The 17,804-nt window shown below is 41.2% G+C and overlaps 1 long non-coding RNA gene across 4 annotated transcripts in view; it reads left to right on the forward strand.

Moving 5' to 3' along the window:
* Positions 1-17,804, forward strand: part of LOC124522179 (uncharacterized) — an 87,585-nt gene that overhangs the window by 16,927 nt on the left and 52,854 nt on the right. Inside the window, exon 4 of one of the 4 annotated variants that reach the window (XR_006964710.1) lies at positions 4,350-4,412. The exons of the other annotated variants lie outside the window; for them this stretch is intronic. This is a non-coding gene — a long non-coding RNA (uncharacterized LOC124522179). Of the gene's footprint in view, positions 1-4,349; positions 4,413-17,804 lie in introns of those variants that run through there. 4 annotated transcript variants of the gene reach the window in all.

Genomic DNA, 17,804 nt, shown 5'->3' on the forward strand with positions numbered 1-17,804 from the left:
TGGCAGTAATATCACTTAACTAATATTGGGTCCTCAGTGAAAATACCAGGAGGCACATGATATCAGTTCGTACCATTAAACTGAAATTTGAGATTGCCAGTCACCATTTGGGCACCTCATGCAAATGAACCAACAGACAGAAGAGGGGTCATCATTAGGTCAGCTGGGTGATTGAGCCCCGTTGTCAAGAGGAAATAGGATTGCCATTATACAGTGGGAGCAGGGAGAAGTATTTTTGGAATGGAGGGGATTCTCTGGGGCATTTCATAGTAGTGCTGTGCCCAGTGGTAAAAGTTATATTAAATTATATTTTTAATGTGTATCTTAAATATATATACCTTTAATGGAAGACTACAGAAATTGAATATAATCAGGATCCCCTAGTGTTCAGATTCACTAGGAATAAAGATCCGGGTGACTCCATCAGCTAAATAAGTTGGCCCAGCCGTGATGCTGACTGAGGACAAAAGTAACCTACAATGGGCTGTGGAGGACAAGAGTTGTAAATACCAACTATAGACTTGCACCTGAAACTGGAACTATCATAACCACCAATGATTTCTTCCTTGCTCTGACATGTATATTTTATATAATTAACCATTTCTCTTCCTCCCTTATCCCTTTCATCGCAACTTTACATATGGTCTACTGATAGTGGTTAATTTTATAAGTGAATTTATATATAATAAATACCCTGGTGGAATTGAAACTGAGCTAGAGAAGGAATGAATATCACTCAAAGATAGATGCAGACTCATGGAACTTTGAGTTTCTTTTGAGGGGAGGTGAGTACATGTTTTTTTAAGTACAGGGACAGTTATGTTATTATTGTTTGGAAGTTTAAATATGGAGAGAACGTAAGTATGGATGGATGTTGACGAGCCGGAGGAACAGTCTATGGCATTTATGGTGGATCGGTGCTCAATATCCGTTCAGGATTTGTTCTGTGAACTTTCATGATCTGCACAAGTTAGAAAGTAAAATACTTGTTGACTCTCTTGCAGCTAACATTTTGGGTGTCATTTAGGCTGGGCCAATCAAACACACTTGGGTAAGATTTGGAAGGTGGAAGTGGAGTGGAGGCTATACTCTGCTGTGCTTGCTTTTTTCTGAAAAGCAGAGTCACGGGGCGGGGGGCGGGGGGGATTTATTTTTTTCTGTGGCAGCTTCAAGATAGGTACCAGTGTCTAGTAACCTAGCTGGTTTGAGTACTAAGAGGCAGAGCGTTGGCTCCTCCCTTAGGCTGGTATGTATGTAGGCATGATACAACTTTCTGATGTGGCAGCCTTCCCACTGTAGCAGCTTCCTGATCACAGCAGTGCAGCGTGGCGCTGGAGCCAGCTGCTTCCTGCAGCAAAGGCAGAAACTCCTTTGGTGACCTGTTTCTGCATTGTGGCTTTTTGTTCCTGAAAGCTTGAGTTGGTGGCTGTATCTTCAGCTTTCCCAATGATTCAGTAAGCCTTTGCAGTGGCCTGTAATAAGTATTTTTCCTACTTAACACAGCTATGATGGATTCTGTTCTTTGCACGTACAATCTGATCTCTATATATACGGGTTTAGGAGACCACTATTCCTAAGCCCATACTTTACATGAGGAGCAAGCAAAGCTCAGGTGTGGCTTCTCCACTACTGCTGGTTATGTTCCCTACTTATTCTGGAGAGAAGTCTGTCAAAAATGACATGTTAGCTTATATCTTTTATTGCTTTTTATCTGCTTTTGATTCTAATAAGAAGCAGTGTGGTCTGAAGAATCTGAGACCAAAAACTGCAGAGACACAGAGGGGTTAATGAGAACATATGTCACACCCTTTATGACAGTGGTTCTCAAACTCACCTGCACATTAGAATCATGTGGGGAGTTTAAAAAATTCCTGACCTGGGCTGTCCCCAGATCAATTAAGTCAGAATCTCTGGTGTGAGTCCCAGGATTCAGTATTTTGAAAGCTCCCCAGATGATTCCAATTGGTGTTTTCAAGGTTGAAGAATCAGTTAAGTCTGGGAAGAAAGAGAGAGGTGAATTTTGGGGTTATGTAGGAGTTGCAGCTGGGGAGAAATAAAATACTAGTAAAGTAGCAAATTTACCATCTCACAGTCAAAAATCCAAAATGGGTCTCACTGGGCTAAAATTAAGGTGACTGTAGGGCTGGGTTCCTTCCTGAAGACACTAAGGGAGACTCTGCTTTCTTGCTTTTTCCAGATTCTAGATACTGTCTACATTCCTTGGTTCTTGCCCCCCTTCTATCTTCAAAGCATGCAAAGGCTGGTTGAATCTTTCTCATGATGCCATTTTCCTAGTTCTGACTGTCTCCCTCTTCCACTTTTACAGACCCTGTGATTCCATTGGGCTCACTACAATAATCTAGGGTCATCCTCCCCTCTCAAGGTCAGTTAATTAGCAACTTAATTCCAACTCCAACCTTAATTCCTCCTTACTGTATAACCTAACATATTCACAGGTTCTGCAGGTTAGGATGTGGATGTCTTTGGGGGAGCCATTCTGCTTATCATAGGAAATAATGGACAAGGACACTGGAGAATAGACACCCATGGGATTCCTTCCTCATACTTTTGAATCAGAAAAGGTAATTGGAGGGGCCAAGTCACTCAAAAACTATTACAATAAAATAAGACAAAAACAGAGGGAGGCAAACCTTAAGAGACTCTTAAATACAGAGAACAGGGGCGCCTGGGTGGCTCAGTTGGTTGAGTGTCCGAATTTGGTTTAGGTCATGCTCTCGTGGTTTGTGAGTTTGAGCCCTGCATCAGGCTGCTATCAGCCTCTCAGTGCGGAGCCTCCCCACCCCCTTTGGATCCTCTCTTCCACTCTCTTTCTGTCTCTCCCCCATGTGCGCTCTCTCTCTCTCTCTCTCAAAAACTAAATAAAACATTTTTAAAAAGTTTAAAAACAGAGAACAAACTGAGGGTTGCTGGAGGGAAGGTGGGTGGGGTGTTGGGCTACAGGGGTGATGGGCACTAGGAGGGCACTTGTTGCGATGAGCACGTAAGTGATGAATCACTAAAGTCTACTCCTGAAACTATTATTACACTATATGTTAACGAACTTGGATTTAAATAAAATTAAAAAAAAAGAAAAGATAAAAAAAACCACAAAACTTATTGCAACTCAGTATGGGAGCTATCCATCTTAAAAAAACCTATTACAATATTAATTCGGATGTGATGGGAAGCCTGGTACACTGTATATTCATACTTCTGGAAGAAGCAGGGTTAGCCAGAATGGATTGTTAAGAAATTAGATAATAATTTGGGATTGTTTAGTTTGTCACTTTTCACCTATGTGCAAAATTATATTTCAATGATTTGAAACTTTTGTGCAATCACCTGGATACCTGGCTATAGATAATAGGATAATACAAACATGCAAACCTTCCAGTTTACTGATCTGTGCCCTCTTGTAAGGAACCAGGAGGGGTCTGCCACAAACAGATGGTCCTGCTAGCTAATTGTTTTTCTCTTTTTAAGAGCCATTTGACATTAACTATTCTAAAATGATAATTATTCTTTTGGCAGATGTCCTCCAAAATTTATTGCTCTGTATCTAGTAACGACTGCTGCAGGCTAATTCGTGTAGTTCCTCTAGGGGCACGTTGTGCAACTAATTCATCCAGGCAGGTTCACTGGGAAGCTTTTGCACATGAGAGCATTTCTGAAAAATTTTTTTTTTTTGACCTTGCTGAATGATTGGTAACACCTGTTTTAACTAGAGTCCATGCCAAGAGCATCAGAGCCACGATCCATGGTATAGAATGCCACAACCTTAGCATTTACTTGTTGCCATGCTAGAGTAGACCATGTCTCTTGAGAAAATTCCTGCCTTTGTGGCAGGTATTCAACAGATGCTTACTTTACCACTTATTCGTCTGATCTTAAAAGCATCTGGAAGCACCCTTAACCAGCATGTCGGACTATCTACACACTGGGTCTTTGGAAACTAGTGATCTGTGTTTCCCTGGGGCCATACTAGATGGAGAGGTGGGTGGGGTTGGGTTGAAATAATGGAAATAAAGTTGGATATTTCTGGCCCACTGGCTGTCCCCAGTCCAGACTTGCAAGATCTTCAGCCTCGCCCTGCAATCCCATTTTTGATTCCAGTGGCTCCTGCTGTTTCCTCCTCTCTAGGCTTGAGGTTGGCCTCATGGGCCCTGGCTCCTGGGTTGCTGCTCTGGTTTCCTGGAAACTACTCTCTGTAGCTGAATTTGAGGCACACTCTAGCCTCTCTATTAGCTGCCTTGGGCTTTCCTTAGGCTTGATTTTCTATTTTTGTTTATTTTATCCCTGCTGTTGATTCCTTATTCTAATTTATATTATGTCATAATATTATTGTACAGGTTCTTGCTGAAAAGCTCTTCAAGTTTCCCGAGGACTAATACAGGACACAAATAAATATTCAGAACAGTGACACTGATGTCCTTCTCCCCATTGAGAGACTGGTGATGAACGTCATCTATGTATTTTATTCCTGTACATCAAAAGAGCCTTGGGGATGATGAAATATCACCCATTTCACTGTGTTGATCAAGGGAGGTCTTGGTTGCCTGGGTCAGGAGAGGGGAGCTTTACCTTATCAGGCACATTTTCCAAGTATTCCAGATAGGCAAGTGGCCCATGAAATGATCACATACCAGGATTTAGTCTTAGGACTGAGTAGGTAGAAAAAATTATCACCTGGGTCTTTCATTTTTGTTAAAAAAAAAAAAAAAAGGAAGGAAACTAAATATAGCTAACTGAATTTCCAATCTGGCATAAATTTAAAATATACAATTTTAGCTCAATTGGCAGCATCTAACAATCAGATTTTAAAAAATGTCATTTTGGACTGTGCGTCTAGGGTAGAAGTTATCCTGGGGAAAACTCGCAAAACTTGTCTGTCCGATTCTTGGTCTCTCTTTTTCTCTCCTCTTTCTCCCCCGCCCCACCTCTTACTGTGCATTTCTCCTCATTTTTCCTCCTCCCTTTGCCTAATACCGTATGGAGTTTCCACACGGGCCCCACTGCTGTGCTTAATAATAGCGGTAGCTGCTATGTATCAAGCCTTTACCACTTGCCAGGCGTCGTGCGAAGCACCCCGGATACATTACCTCACTCGCTCCTCCCCACAGCCCTCCAGAAGGATGGGCATATTTGTGTAATGAGCCCAGTCAGACGTGCTGGTTAATAGCAGCATTATGCCCGTTGTCAGCACTCCAAATAACAGTTATTGGTATTCTTGACTTTTTCATGCTTGGCTTAAAATTTATTGGTAAATATGATGCTGGCTACAGAAAGGAACTGGCAGGTGGACTGTGGGGAATTGGAGTTATGCTTTATATACACTTTTAATCCTTTCCCTGAGCAGTAATCACTGGTGGTAAATGAAAGTCCTGGGAGCTGTCGTTTTATGTTGAAATGGCATTGCTTCTTTCCCTGGAGTTGTTTTAACACTGGTAGGAATGTGTCAGAGCCCACAAGGTAGGAAAGTGTTAAGTTTTGTACAATTTTTTTTTAATGTTTATTTTTGAGAGAGAGAGAGAGAGAGAGAGAGAGAGACAGAGCATGAGTGGGGGAGGGGCAGAGAGAGGGAGACACAGAATCCAAAGCAGGCTCCAGGTTCTGAGCTGGCAGCACAGAGCCCGATGCAGGGCTCGAACCCACAAACTGTGAGATCATGACTTGAGCCCAAGTCGGATGCTTAACTGACTGAGCCACCCAGGCACCCTGAAAGTGTTAAGTTTTAAATTAAACTTTCCTAGTAGGCTCAATAGTAACCAACATTTTCAGTACTTAACCCTAAGAGAAAATAAAAGTACCAAGTCTTTGTGCTAGGTATTTCATAGGCAAGATGTTCCAAGCTGTCTCTGGAAGGTTGGAGGCAATGAATCAGGAAGGTGTGGCAGGTCCATGCTGTGGATCCCCAGGCTGGGGTGTTTGTTTGTTTTCCCTTTTCTTGGCGTGTACATCACCTTCTTACCTTCCTGACCGTCATAGTGAACCCACCTGTGTGCAGAGTTCTCCAGAGTTCTTCTGCTTCACATGTAAAGACCTAAGGTTGCTTTCAAAGTCAGAATCTGGAGCTCTGGGGACTGGCAGATGTTCCCCAGCCAGGCAGCTGGGTTCTCACACAGGGGACAGAGTCAGCTTGTTGGGTGAGAGGGCACCGAGGGAGCACTGTCTTGCATCAGACGCTGTAGGTCTTTCATCATGCTGTTCTGACAATGACAATGAGGCTGGAACAACCACAGCTGGAAACTGATGCAACAGGACGGAAGGGGCTGGTAGCACGGGGAGTTAGGTGGCCCTTGCAGGGGGGAAGATGGGAAGGGAAATTGAAAACAATGTCTTGAGACACTGAACTTAAATTACTGGCTGCATACGACCTGTGACCATCCTACATCTTTTAAGATGAGCTTAAAGGGGGTACAGTTAAGTCCCTCACAGGGCAAGTGATAGGGATGTTAGAGATTCATCAGAAAATCAGCCTTTCTTAGTTTTGTTAACATGAATAAGTTCTGGGCAATGGTTGGGTTCTAGATATCGTCATTAATTTGTGAAAGGAAGCTTTAATGTTAACTGATCCACAACTTACTGGAGTGGTCTGAACAAAAGCCCCCAAAGATGATTGGTCCTAATACTTGGAACCTGAGACTACTTCTTTATTTTTGGAAGATTGTCTTCACAAGTGTGATTCAGTTAGGGATCCGGAGAAGGAAAGATAGTCTTGCATAATCATACTGTAAGCCTTTCAAGAAGGACACAAGGGGAGATTTGACATACACAGAAGAGGAGAAAGTGATATAACTATGAAGGCAGAGATTGGAGGGATGTGGCCACAAGCCATGGATTGCTGATGGCCACCAGAAGCTGGAAGAGGTGAGGAGCAGAGTCTACCCTTGAGCCTATGGAGGGAGCTCAGCCCTGTTGACACATTGATGTGACCCAGTGATGACAGTGGTTTCAGATCTCTTGCCTCCAGAACTGTGAGGGAATAAGTTTTGTTGTTTTAAGCCACCAAGTCTGTGGTCATTTATTATAGCAGTCATAGGAACCTAGTACACTTACCTACCTTGAACCTCGTGAGTTAGAGTCTTAAGTCATAAATATAGTTTTCTCTACTGGAAAATATGTTAGAACCTGCATGTGCTTGTAGAGAAGGAGATACGAGAAATTGGCAGCCATGGTTGCTTCTGAGAAGGAGAACCAAGAGAATAGAATCTAAAATAAGAGGCAGACTTACTGTTACATTTTATATATTCTGGTTCTGTTTGAGACTTTTTTCAAATGCATGTATTCCTTTTTTTAAAACATCAACTTTTTATAGACATATAGATCAATGGAACAGAACAGAGAGCCCAGAAATAAACCCATGGTCTTATGGTCAATTAATCTTCCACAAAGGAGGCAGGAATATGCAATGGGAAAAAGACAGTCTTTTCAACAAATGGTGTTGAGTCAACTGTACAGCTACACGCAAAATGATGAAACTGGACCACTTTCTTACATCACACACAAAAGTAAACTCAAGATGGATTAAGGACCCAAATGTGAGGCCGAAACCATAAAAATCCTAGAAGAGAGCCCAGGAATAATTGCTCTAACATTGGCTACAGCAGCATTTTTCTAGATATGCTTCCTGAGATTCGGCAAACAAAAGCAAAACAAAAACAAAAACAAACAGCCAAAAACAAACAAATAACCCCCAAAACAAAACTATTGGGACGACAACATCAAAACAAAAAGCTTCTGCACAGCAAAGGAAGCAATCAATAAAACTAAAAGACAACCTACTAAATATGTCTGTAAATGACATATCCAATAAAGGGTTAGTATCCAAAATAGATAAATAACTATACAACTCAACACCAGAAAAACAAATAATCCAACTAGAAAAACCAGGCAGAAGACATGAATAGGCACTTCTCTAAAGAAGACATCCAGATGGCCAACAGATACATGAAAAAATGCTCAACATCACTCATCAGGGAAATGCAAATCAAAACCACAATGAGATATCACCTCACACCTGTCAGAAGGGCTAAAATCAAAAACACAAGAAACAACAAGTGTTGGTGAGGAAGTGGAGAAAAAGGAACCCTATTGCACTGTTGGTGGGAATGCAAACCAGTGCAGCCACTGTGTAAAACAGTATGGAGCTTCCTCAAAAAGTTAAAAATAGAATTACCGTATGATCTAGGAAATGGCACTACTCGGTATTTACCCAGAGAATATGAAAACAGTAATTCAGAAGGATATATGCACCCCTATATTTATTGCAGCATTATTTATGATAGCCAAATTATGGAAGCAGCCTGAGTGTCCATCAGTAGATGAATGGATAAAGATGTGGCATATATACACAATGAAATATTAGCCAGAAAAATGAATGAAATCTTGCCATCTGCAACAGCATGGTTGGATCTAGAGAATATAATGGTAGGTGAAATAAGTCAGTCAGAGAAAGACAAACACCAATATGATTTCACTCACATGTGAAATTTAAGAAACAAAACAAACAAATGGGAAAAAAGACAAACCAAAACCCAGTCTCTCAGCCATAGAGAACAAACAGATGGTTACCAGGGGGGTGGTGGGTGGGGGACGGGCGTATAGGTGAAGGGGATGAAAAGTAAACTTATGATGAGCACTGAGTGATGTACAGAACTGTTGAATCACTATATTGTAAACCTGAAACTAATATAACACTGTATGTTAACTATACTGGAATTATAAATAAATAAGTAAATAACTAAATAAAATATAAAAAAAAACCTTTTAGATTTAGGATAGTTTTAGATTTACAGAAAAATTACAAATATGGCTCAGAGGTTCCATATACCTACATCCACATCCTCCTATTACTAGCATCTTATATTATTAATATGGTACATTTTTCACAATTTGTCACAATGAACCAATATTGATACAGTATTTATGTACTTTATTTGAATTTCCTTCATTTTTACCTAATGTACTTTTTCTGTTCCAAGATCTCATCTAAGATTTCACATTACATTTAGTTGTCCTGTCTCCTTAGGCTCCTCTTTGCTGTGATAGTTTCTCAGACTTTCCTTGTTTTTGATGACCTTGACAGTTTCAGTAAGTACTAGTCAGTAGTGGCTACTAGTCAGTATAATATCTCTGAATTGGGATTTATGATGTTTTTCTCATGATTAGATTGTGGCATGTTTTCCTTTTTCAATTAAAAACTAGTTAATAGAAAAGGGAATATATTATTAGTACAATAAAAGTACTTGTGTAGATTATTGTCAGTATTAAAAGAGTACATATGTGTATGCAGATACAAATATTGTGTAAGATGTTATTTAGCCTTTAGTCTATACTGCATGGGTATTATGTATTACCAGAACTGCTATTTTATGAGGTAAAATGTTAAAAGCATACACTCAAATAAATGTTTGGATAAAAAGATGTTATGTAGGATAATGTGGTAAAGTCAAAAAGGTCGATATTACAGTCTCAGCCCTATCACTTGGTAGTTCCATGATCTGGGGCAAATAAGCTCTCTGAGCTTCAGTTTCAAAATCTGTAAAATGGGGGATAATAATACGTGCTTAGTAGGGTGGTGGTAAATATTAAGAAAAAAATGTGCAAAACTTGAATGCAGCTACATTAATTTTGTGGTTGTTCTTAAGTTTAATATTGGAAGATAAACTAGATACAGCGGATTGTGACTAATTTGCTGGTAAGACAAGTAAAGTACAAATAAAGCAGCCAACTTATTGCTTTAAGTTGGCTGTATTTATAAACATCGCAGCCCTTCTAATTGTGATTCATCCATCAAATACCTGTTGTCTATCAGAGGTGAAATTCCGAGCAGCACAAAGTTACAAAAGACAGGGTGCTTGCTTACAGTATAACAGAGCCGAGAATGAAATGACCCATGAGTGCAGAAGAGGAGGGGGTATTTCTGGCAGCCGGGGCAGCTTTGTCTTGAAATACAGGTGGCTAGAATTTTTATACCTTATCTTCTCTTGATTATCAACATATTGGATGCATACCGCAGAAAATTTGAAAAAGTATAGACAAGTAGAAGGAAAATATTCAAACATAAATCTTTTTTGGCATAGTTCTTTCTGGTGTGTTTAACCATGAATTTGTTAAAGAATTGCTGAGATCATATTATATATACAATTTAGTATCCAGTGTTTCCCCATTTACTGTATCATAAACATTCTTTTTTTTAAAAAAATTTTTTTTTTTCAACGTTTATTTATTTTTGGGACAGAGACAGACAGAGCATGAACGGGGGAGGGGCAGAGAGAGAGGGAGACACAGAATCGGAAACAGGCTCCAGGCTCTGAGCCATCAGCCCAGAGCCCGACGCGGGGCTCGAACTCACGGACCGCGAGATCGTGACCTGGCTGAAGTCGGACCCTTAACCGACTGCGCCACCCAGGCGCCCCAATATCATAAACATTCTTTTGTGACATTCAGATCGCTCCTCAAAGCATCATTTAAAATAGTTGCATAATATTTCTGTGTGCTAATAGCAGACAGGTTTGGCTCTTGTGAAAGAGACACAAAATAAGAGTGGGCTCACCAAGGTAGAAATTTGTGTCTCTGTGGTGGCCCTCCAAGCCAGTGGCTCCGAGGCTCAGCTCCTTTATTGTATAGCTCTGCCATCCCCTGGGGTGGCCCTCATCTGCATGATCCAAGCTGTCTCACCACCCCGTTTATGTGAACACAAGAAGGAAGGGAAAGCAGATAGGGAAGACACACCCCTAATCTTTAAGGACACAACCCAGAATGTAGGCCTATCACTCCTGCTCACATCCCATTGACGAGACTGGTCATTTGGCTCTAACTAGCTGCAAGGTAGGACGGGAAATGTATTTATTCTAGGTGATTCTCTGCCCTGCTAAAAACCAGTGTTTCTACTTCTTTAGGTTCTCCTTCTGTAGAAGGAAAAGACTGACACTGAGGGTTGACTAGCAGTTTCTGGCACCCTTCGTGTGGCCACATACTGCTTCTAGACACCACATGCTGTTGCTAGAGGTTTTTGCATTTTCTTTTGCTTTAAGGATAACTCCTTAACATTTTTGTGTTTACCAAGTGTCAAGTGTTTCACATATTAGTTCATTTAAGCCTCACAGGAATCTTATGGATAATACTATTATCCCTATCTTCAAATGTGGCAAGTGACGTTCAGGAGTTTGCACAAGGTTATATTACTGGTAAGTAGAGTGGCCAGTATTTGAACTTAGACTCCATGTTCTATAACCCCCACTTTATGCTTCTCATCTTTGACCATGTACTGATGATTTCCTTGAAAAAGATTTCTAGCAGAGGAATTACTGAGTCAATGGCTATGGGAGTTTTGGGGGCTTTTGATATATCTTTCCCAGTTACTTTAACTTTTTTAATGCTCATTTATTTTTGAGAGAGAGACAGACAGACAGTGAGTGGGGGAGGGGCAGCAAGAGAGGGAGACACAGAATCGGAAGCAGGCTCCAGGCTCTGAGCCGTCAGCACAGGGCCTGACGCGGGGCTCGAACGCACGAACCGTGAGATCATGACCTGAGCCGAAGTCGGACACTAAGTGACTGAGCCGCCCAGGCGCCCCAGAAGTGCATTCTTGAGTAGAGAAATGAGAGCCGATGGAAAACTGTACAATTCATTTCCAGGCAAGTCGTTGCTCACTCTTGTTCTTAGGTTGTCTCAAGTAAGTTATCATGCAATCAATCCGTGGTCTACACGTGTAGACACCACCTGTGGTATGTAGGGTGGCAGCTCCATGAAACTAACACTCTTGTCTATAGGATAAAATGGGGGAGATGTCTAAGTGACCTCTTATTGAATTGCCCTAAAGTCTCTTCAAAGGCACTGAGACACTAACTGGAAAAAAGTTCTTTCTTTTTTCCTCCTCTTCATTTCTGTCAAATTTAATTTTTTTGTTTTCTTTTCCTGGAACTCTAGTAGCTATCAAGCATGTATTGCTGGGAGCCAAATTGGCCATTTTATCTTCGTCCGTTGCAGAACTTTGATTTTTCTTTCTAGGGGTAATGCATTTCCACTTAGAGGACAGCTAAGTGAAAATGCACTCCGGAAACAAGATTTGTTCTGTCGGCTTCTTTCAATTTGTCAGAAGGACAAAAATCTCCCCAGCCTCAGTCTGTAATAATGCCCTCAGATTACTTAGCATCATCTTCCACCTGCTTTTCTTATCTGGATTATCTACCACTTGTGGCAGGGAAGAAGAAAATGAACACGTTTAGAATGTAACGTTCTGTCTATCCGTGTATTGCCAAAGCTAATTGTTTTCAACAAGGTGTCTTATAGCTGATTAAAATGATCAGGGCCTATAAGTATAAAATAAACAATAGTGGAGTTTTACAAGCCTTTTACATAACTCTTTCATGTGCTGACACTGATTTCTGAAACACAAGTCCTGAGTTAAGCCATGATTATCCTACAAAATAGAAAGATGAATGGCCCATTCATTAAGGAAACTTTTTGAGGTTCCTCCATGCTCTATCCAGTTAGTGAGAGGCATTTTCCCCCCAAAATCCTCATTTGCAGAGGAGGAAACTGAGGCCACTAATCGCTTAAGGATTTTTGCTTTTTCAATCCAACTGGGTATGAGCAATGTTGAATATTCAACACAACTTTTAAGTCTCCTCAATCCCAGCACCATCTTCAAAGCACATAAGGCTTTCCTCTTCAGGCTGGCCATTTGCTCTGACACAGACTTGATGTCTACTGCTTGTATATTTGATGTTAACCATGGATAATGGAAAAGCAGAAAGAGGTTTTATTGTCTTCACAGAGTAGGTCTAGTAAAAAAAGAAGGATACTATCTCATGCTTGCCCTGGCCATGTAAGTAGCATTTTCTTTTCTCTGGGTTCCTCCTCCTCACCTCACCCTCCATCCCTATCCTGGGCAGACCCATGGTGACAGTGCTATTGCTGAGCAGTTCCAGTTCACTATCATCCGAGAGGTTTCCTGGAGGTCGAAATCTGTGTCTCCCTCTCTCTCTCTGCCCCCCCCCCCAATCATGCTGTCTTTCTCTCTCAAAAATGAATAAACATTAAAAAAAAGGTGTTATGAAGCTCTCAAAAATTTTTTATGTTTATTTTTGAGAGAGAGAGAGAGAACAAGCAGGAGAGGGGCAGAGAGAGACACAGAATCTCAAGTGGGCTCCAGGCTCTGAACTGTCAGCACAGAGCCCCATGTGGGGCTTGAACCCATAAACTGTGAGATTATGACCTGAGCTGAAGTTGGATGCTTAACTGACTGAGACACCCAGGTGCCTCTAAGTTCTCAATTTTTAAAAAAGTCATTGAATTGTTTTTGTGTTGTATATGTTTGTTTATATTACATATATACATATCTGTATACATATAATATATGTATACAAATACATACACATCGTATCTGTGCTACTGAAAGTCCCAGAAGGTAGTGCAAAATTAAGCGAATTTTGTTGTTGTTGTTTTTTAATTTCATAAAGGAAAACAGATGGAACACAGTGCCAGGATGAAAGGAGCTTACCATGATAGGTAACTGACAAGCAAGAGTGTTAGAGATAGAATATCAAAATTCCAGAAACATTGTGAATGCCTGATTCAGGGAAATTATACTCCATCTAGAGTAAAACCACCTCTTAGCTACATTGGTTCTTGACCCAGGGAAGGTTCTTCTTAGGGGACATTTAGAAAAGTGTGAGGGTATTTTTGGTTGCCACAGCAACAGGAAAGGGAGGGTGGGAAATGGGGAAGGGTGGTGGAGAAGGTAGAGGGGTGGGGGAACAAGCAACATTTGGTGTCAGCAATCCGGGATGCCCCATGCCTATAGTTCTCAGGGCAGTCGTTGATGGCTTGTCTCACCGAAATAATAGTAACCTGTCTATGAGAGACACCAAAAGGGAAGAGGATAGTACTCAAACAGATGCTAACACTGGTCATTTGGAATTCATCAAGTTAAAGATGCTGCCTTTGAATTGAGAACTTGCTTAGTGTTCGTTCTACACTCCCCTTGCCTTCAGACACTGGACAGGAAACACACTGAGAGTCTCCTGGGCTTTCTCTGTTTATCTCTCTCCTGTGGTTGCACTGTGATGAGTCACACAGGCTGGACCAGCCTCCCTTACCCCCTTGGCCATGATCACCACCACCATCATCAACCACCTGGAGAGGGAGTAGGTCCTGCAGACAGAGACCGCTCTGCCTTTGAGATCACAAGCTAGTTTGGGAGGCTGGAATTGTATGAAAGTCTGAAGGAGAAGTGTGTTCAAGACCAAAGGCTCTAGGGGCGCCTGGGTGGCTCAGCAGGTTGAGCATCCGACTTTGGCTCAGGTCATGATCTCAAGGTTCGTGAGTTCGGGCCCCCCATCGGGCTCTGTGCTGACAGCTCAGAGCCTGGAGTCTGCTTCTGATTCTGTGTCTCCCACTCTCTCTCTGCCCCTCCCCCACATGCACTCTGTCTCTCTCTGCCTCTCAAAAATGAAGAAAACTAAAAAAAAAAAAAAAAAAAAAAAAAGACCAAAGGCTCCAGAATCAAATCATCTTAGTTGGAATTCCAACTTTACCATTTATTAGTTTTGTGACCCCAGGCAAGTTATTTAACCTAGTTTTCTCCTCTGTAGAATGGGGATAATGATAATAATTATCTTCAGAGTTTTCATAAAGATTAAATGAGACAATGTGTATAAAGAGCCCAGCACATAATAAGCATTCACTGAGTGTTTGCTCTTTTTATAAGGGAGGTGAAGAGCTAAATTTGGCTGAAGGGTTAAGAGTGCGCCTGCTGGACCCACACTGTTGAATTAAAAATGTTAGTCCCACAGCTTGTGGCCTTGGGAAACCTACTTAAACTCACCGTACCTCATTTTCCTCATCAGTAAAATGGGGGATTATAATAGTCTCCACTTCAAAGGGCTGGAGTGACTTGATTTTAACCATGTAGATCTCTTAGAACAATGCTTGGCACATAGTAAGCTGTCCAAGAATCTTTGCTATAATTTTAATGGAGTAAGGCAGGCAAGCAATGATAGGAATGAAATAGGAATCTAGATTTTAAAGGACAATTAGTGAGTGCTTTATATAAAATGATGAAAGGGACAAGAGAAGCAATTTTGTTTGAATGCTTAATAAGTACTTGTAACTTAACATCAAAGGAGTTGTTTTGAGCATTGAATAAAATAAGATACCCCCATGCCCACTGTCAGTGGTTGTTTTCTTATCCCAATTTTGCAGCCGAGTCTTACAGAGTTTTACCCAGGGTCTCATGATGAGCGATGGGCCCTTGGCTATATTTGCCTGTAAGCCCCTGTTGTTTTCCTCCTCCTTTCTGTCTCCAGCCACAGAAGGGAGGTGATGCAGGGGGTGTGGGGACATGAGGCATTAATTCAGCTGCAGTTAGAATTGGTACCTGGTTCCCAGGTTAATGCTTTCAAGTTCAAGATACTGCAGTGCCAGCCTCTTGATGACCACCAGAGGTCAGTGCTAACAAGGAATTTCTCCCCTTCCTTCTGTTTCTAGAGCTAAGTGCCAGAGTAGACTTAAATCTTCATTTGGCAAGAAGCACCATCAGATATGTCTCTCTAAGAGAAACTTAACCTTGCCATGGAATCCACCTTCAAATTTATCCATGCGTAGAGTGATTTTGGAGGGCTGGGTCAGAGGCACATTTATTAGCGGAGCCCAGAACTGAATTTGGAAAATGGGTAGTGGTTGAACACTTGGATCTTGAAGATAGAAGTCCAAATCATCACTTCCTAAGGAAAAACTTGAATTTCAAAGATAAAAGTTCCTTGAGGGTGGCCAGTTGTGGAAACCAAAAGGCATTTAAAACCTTGAATTCGTGAGTTACTGATTGGCTATTATTCAGCAAAGTCTTTGAAATGTAGCTTTAAACTTTTAAATCATGGAGTGTAATTTATTCAGGATGCAGGCCTATACACATACATACATGATTAGAATAAGAATTTCCTGAACCAATCCAACATGTAGGACACTCTGATATTTTCTATTCTATTCTACTCTATTCTTTTATTAAAAAATGCTAATGGGAATGCAAGCTGGTGCAGCCACTCTGGAAAACAGTATGGAGGTTCCTCAAAAAACTAAAAATAGAACTACCCTACAACTCAGCAATTGCACTACTAGGCATTTATCCAAGGGATACAGGTGTGCTGTTTCGAAGGGACACATGCACCCCCATGTTTATAGCAGCACTATCTACAATAGCCAAGGCATGGAAAGAGCCCAAATGTCCATCAATGGATGAATGGATAAAGAAGATGTGGTATATATATACAATGGAGTATTACTTGGCAATCAAAAAGAATGAAATCTTGCCATTTGCAACTGCGTGGATGGAACTGGAGGGTATTATGCTAAGTTAAATTAGTCAGAGAAAGACAAAAACCATATGACTTCACTCATATAAGGACTTTAAGAGACAAAACAGATGAACATAAGGGAAGGGACACAAAAATAATATAAAAACCGGGAGAGGGACAAAACAGAAGAGAGTCATAAATATGGAGAACAAACAGAGGGTTACAGGAGGGCTTGTGGGAGGGTGGATGGGCTAAATGGGTAAGGGGCACTAAGGGATCTACTCCTGAAATCATTGTTGCATTATATGCTAACTAACTTGGATGTAAATTTTAAAAAATAAAAAATAAAATTGGGGTGCCTGGGTAGCTTAGTTAAGCATCTGACTTCGGCTCAAGTCATGATCCCACAGCTTGTGGGTTCGAGCCCCACATCAGGCTCTGTGCTGACAGCTCAGAGCCTGGAGCCTGCTTCAGATTCTGAGTCTCCCTCTCACTCTGCCCTTCCCCTGCTCACTCTCTTTCTCTCTCTCTCTCACACACCCACACAAATAAATAAACATTAAAAATAATAATAATAAAAAATAAAATTAAAAAAAATATGTACATTTTTTGCATTGTTATATTGGCTAGACATCCAAGACAATGTTGAATAAAAGAAGTGAAAATAGGAAAAAAAAATGCTAGTGGGGGTGGCTGGGTGGCTCAATTGGATTCTTGATTTTGGCTCAGGTCATGATCTCATAATTCGCGGGTTCAAGCTCTGCATCTGGCTCTGTGCTGACAGTATGGGGCCTGCTTGAGATGGTCTCTCTCTGCCCCTCCTGCCCCCTCTTTTCTCTCTCTCTCTCTCTCTCTTTCTAAATAAATAAATAAACATTTAAAAAATGCTAGTTGGGACCCACAAAACTTATGACCCATAGTTTGAAAAACAGTGACCTAGGAGATTATCCCACAGTGTGTTTCAGATGAAGTCCTGGGTTTGCAATGCTTGACCAGAATTAATTTCCAGGATTAGAGTATTCTAACAGAGAAAGCCACTGCTTGACCTGGACTCCAACTACAACTATTTTTAAGTTACTTATTCTCTGAAGCTCACCTTTCTTGTATATAAAATGGATGTAATAATGCCACCTCACAGAACTGTTGTGAGCTGCCTGGCACATAGCAGGTTTTGAACATATGCCTTCCCCTTCTGTACTGGAAGGGTTTTATCTTCTACCTGGTTAGAGTCCCTTACTGTTAAAGTAAATGAGGGCATTCTGAAGTGGAAGGGGATTATTGCTAAGAGCACTGATTTAGGACTAGAGTAATCCTGCACGTGGAGTTCAGGCACAATTGCATTCAGAGGCAGAGTGCAGGAAACCTCTCGGAGGTTTGGGGAGAGGAAGACGTGTCTGGTTTACAGTGATGCTTTCACTGGAATTCCTCTCTCTGACCTTCTCCTAGTGCTTATTGCATGCATGTTATTACTCGTTTAATGATTTCCCCTGCTAGGAACTGGCTTGG

Source organism: Lynx rufus, unplaced genomic scaffold (assembly GCF_022079265.1).
Source record: "Lynx rufus isolate CCGP_SWC_20201006 ecotype Redwood Valley unplaced genomic scaffold, mLynRuf1.p SCAF_1, whole genome shotgun sequence".
Taxonomy (NCBI): Eukaryota; Metazoa; Chordata; class Mammalia; order Carnivora; family Felidae; genus Lynx; species Lynx rufus.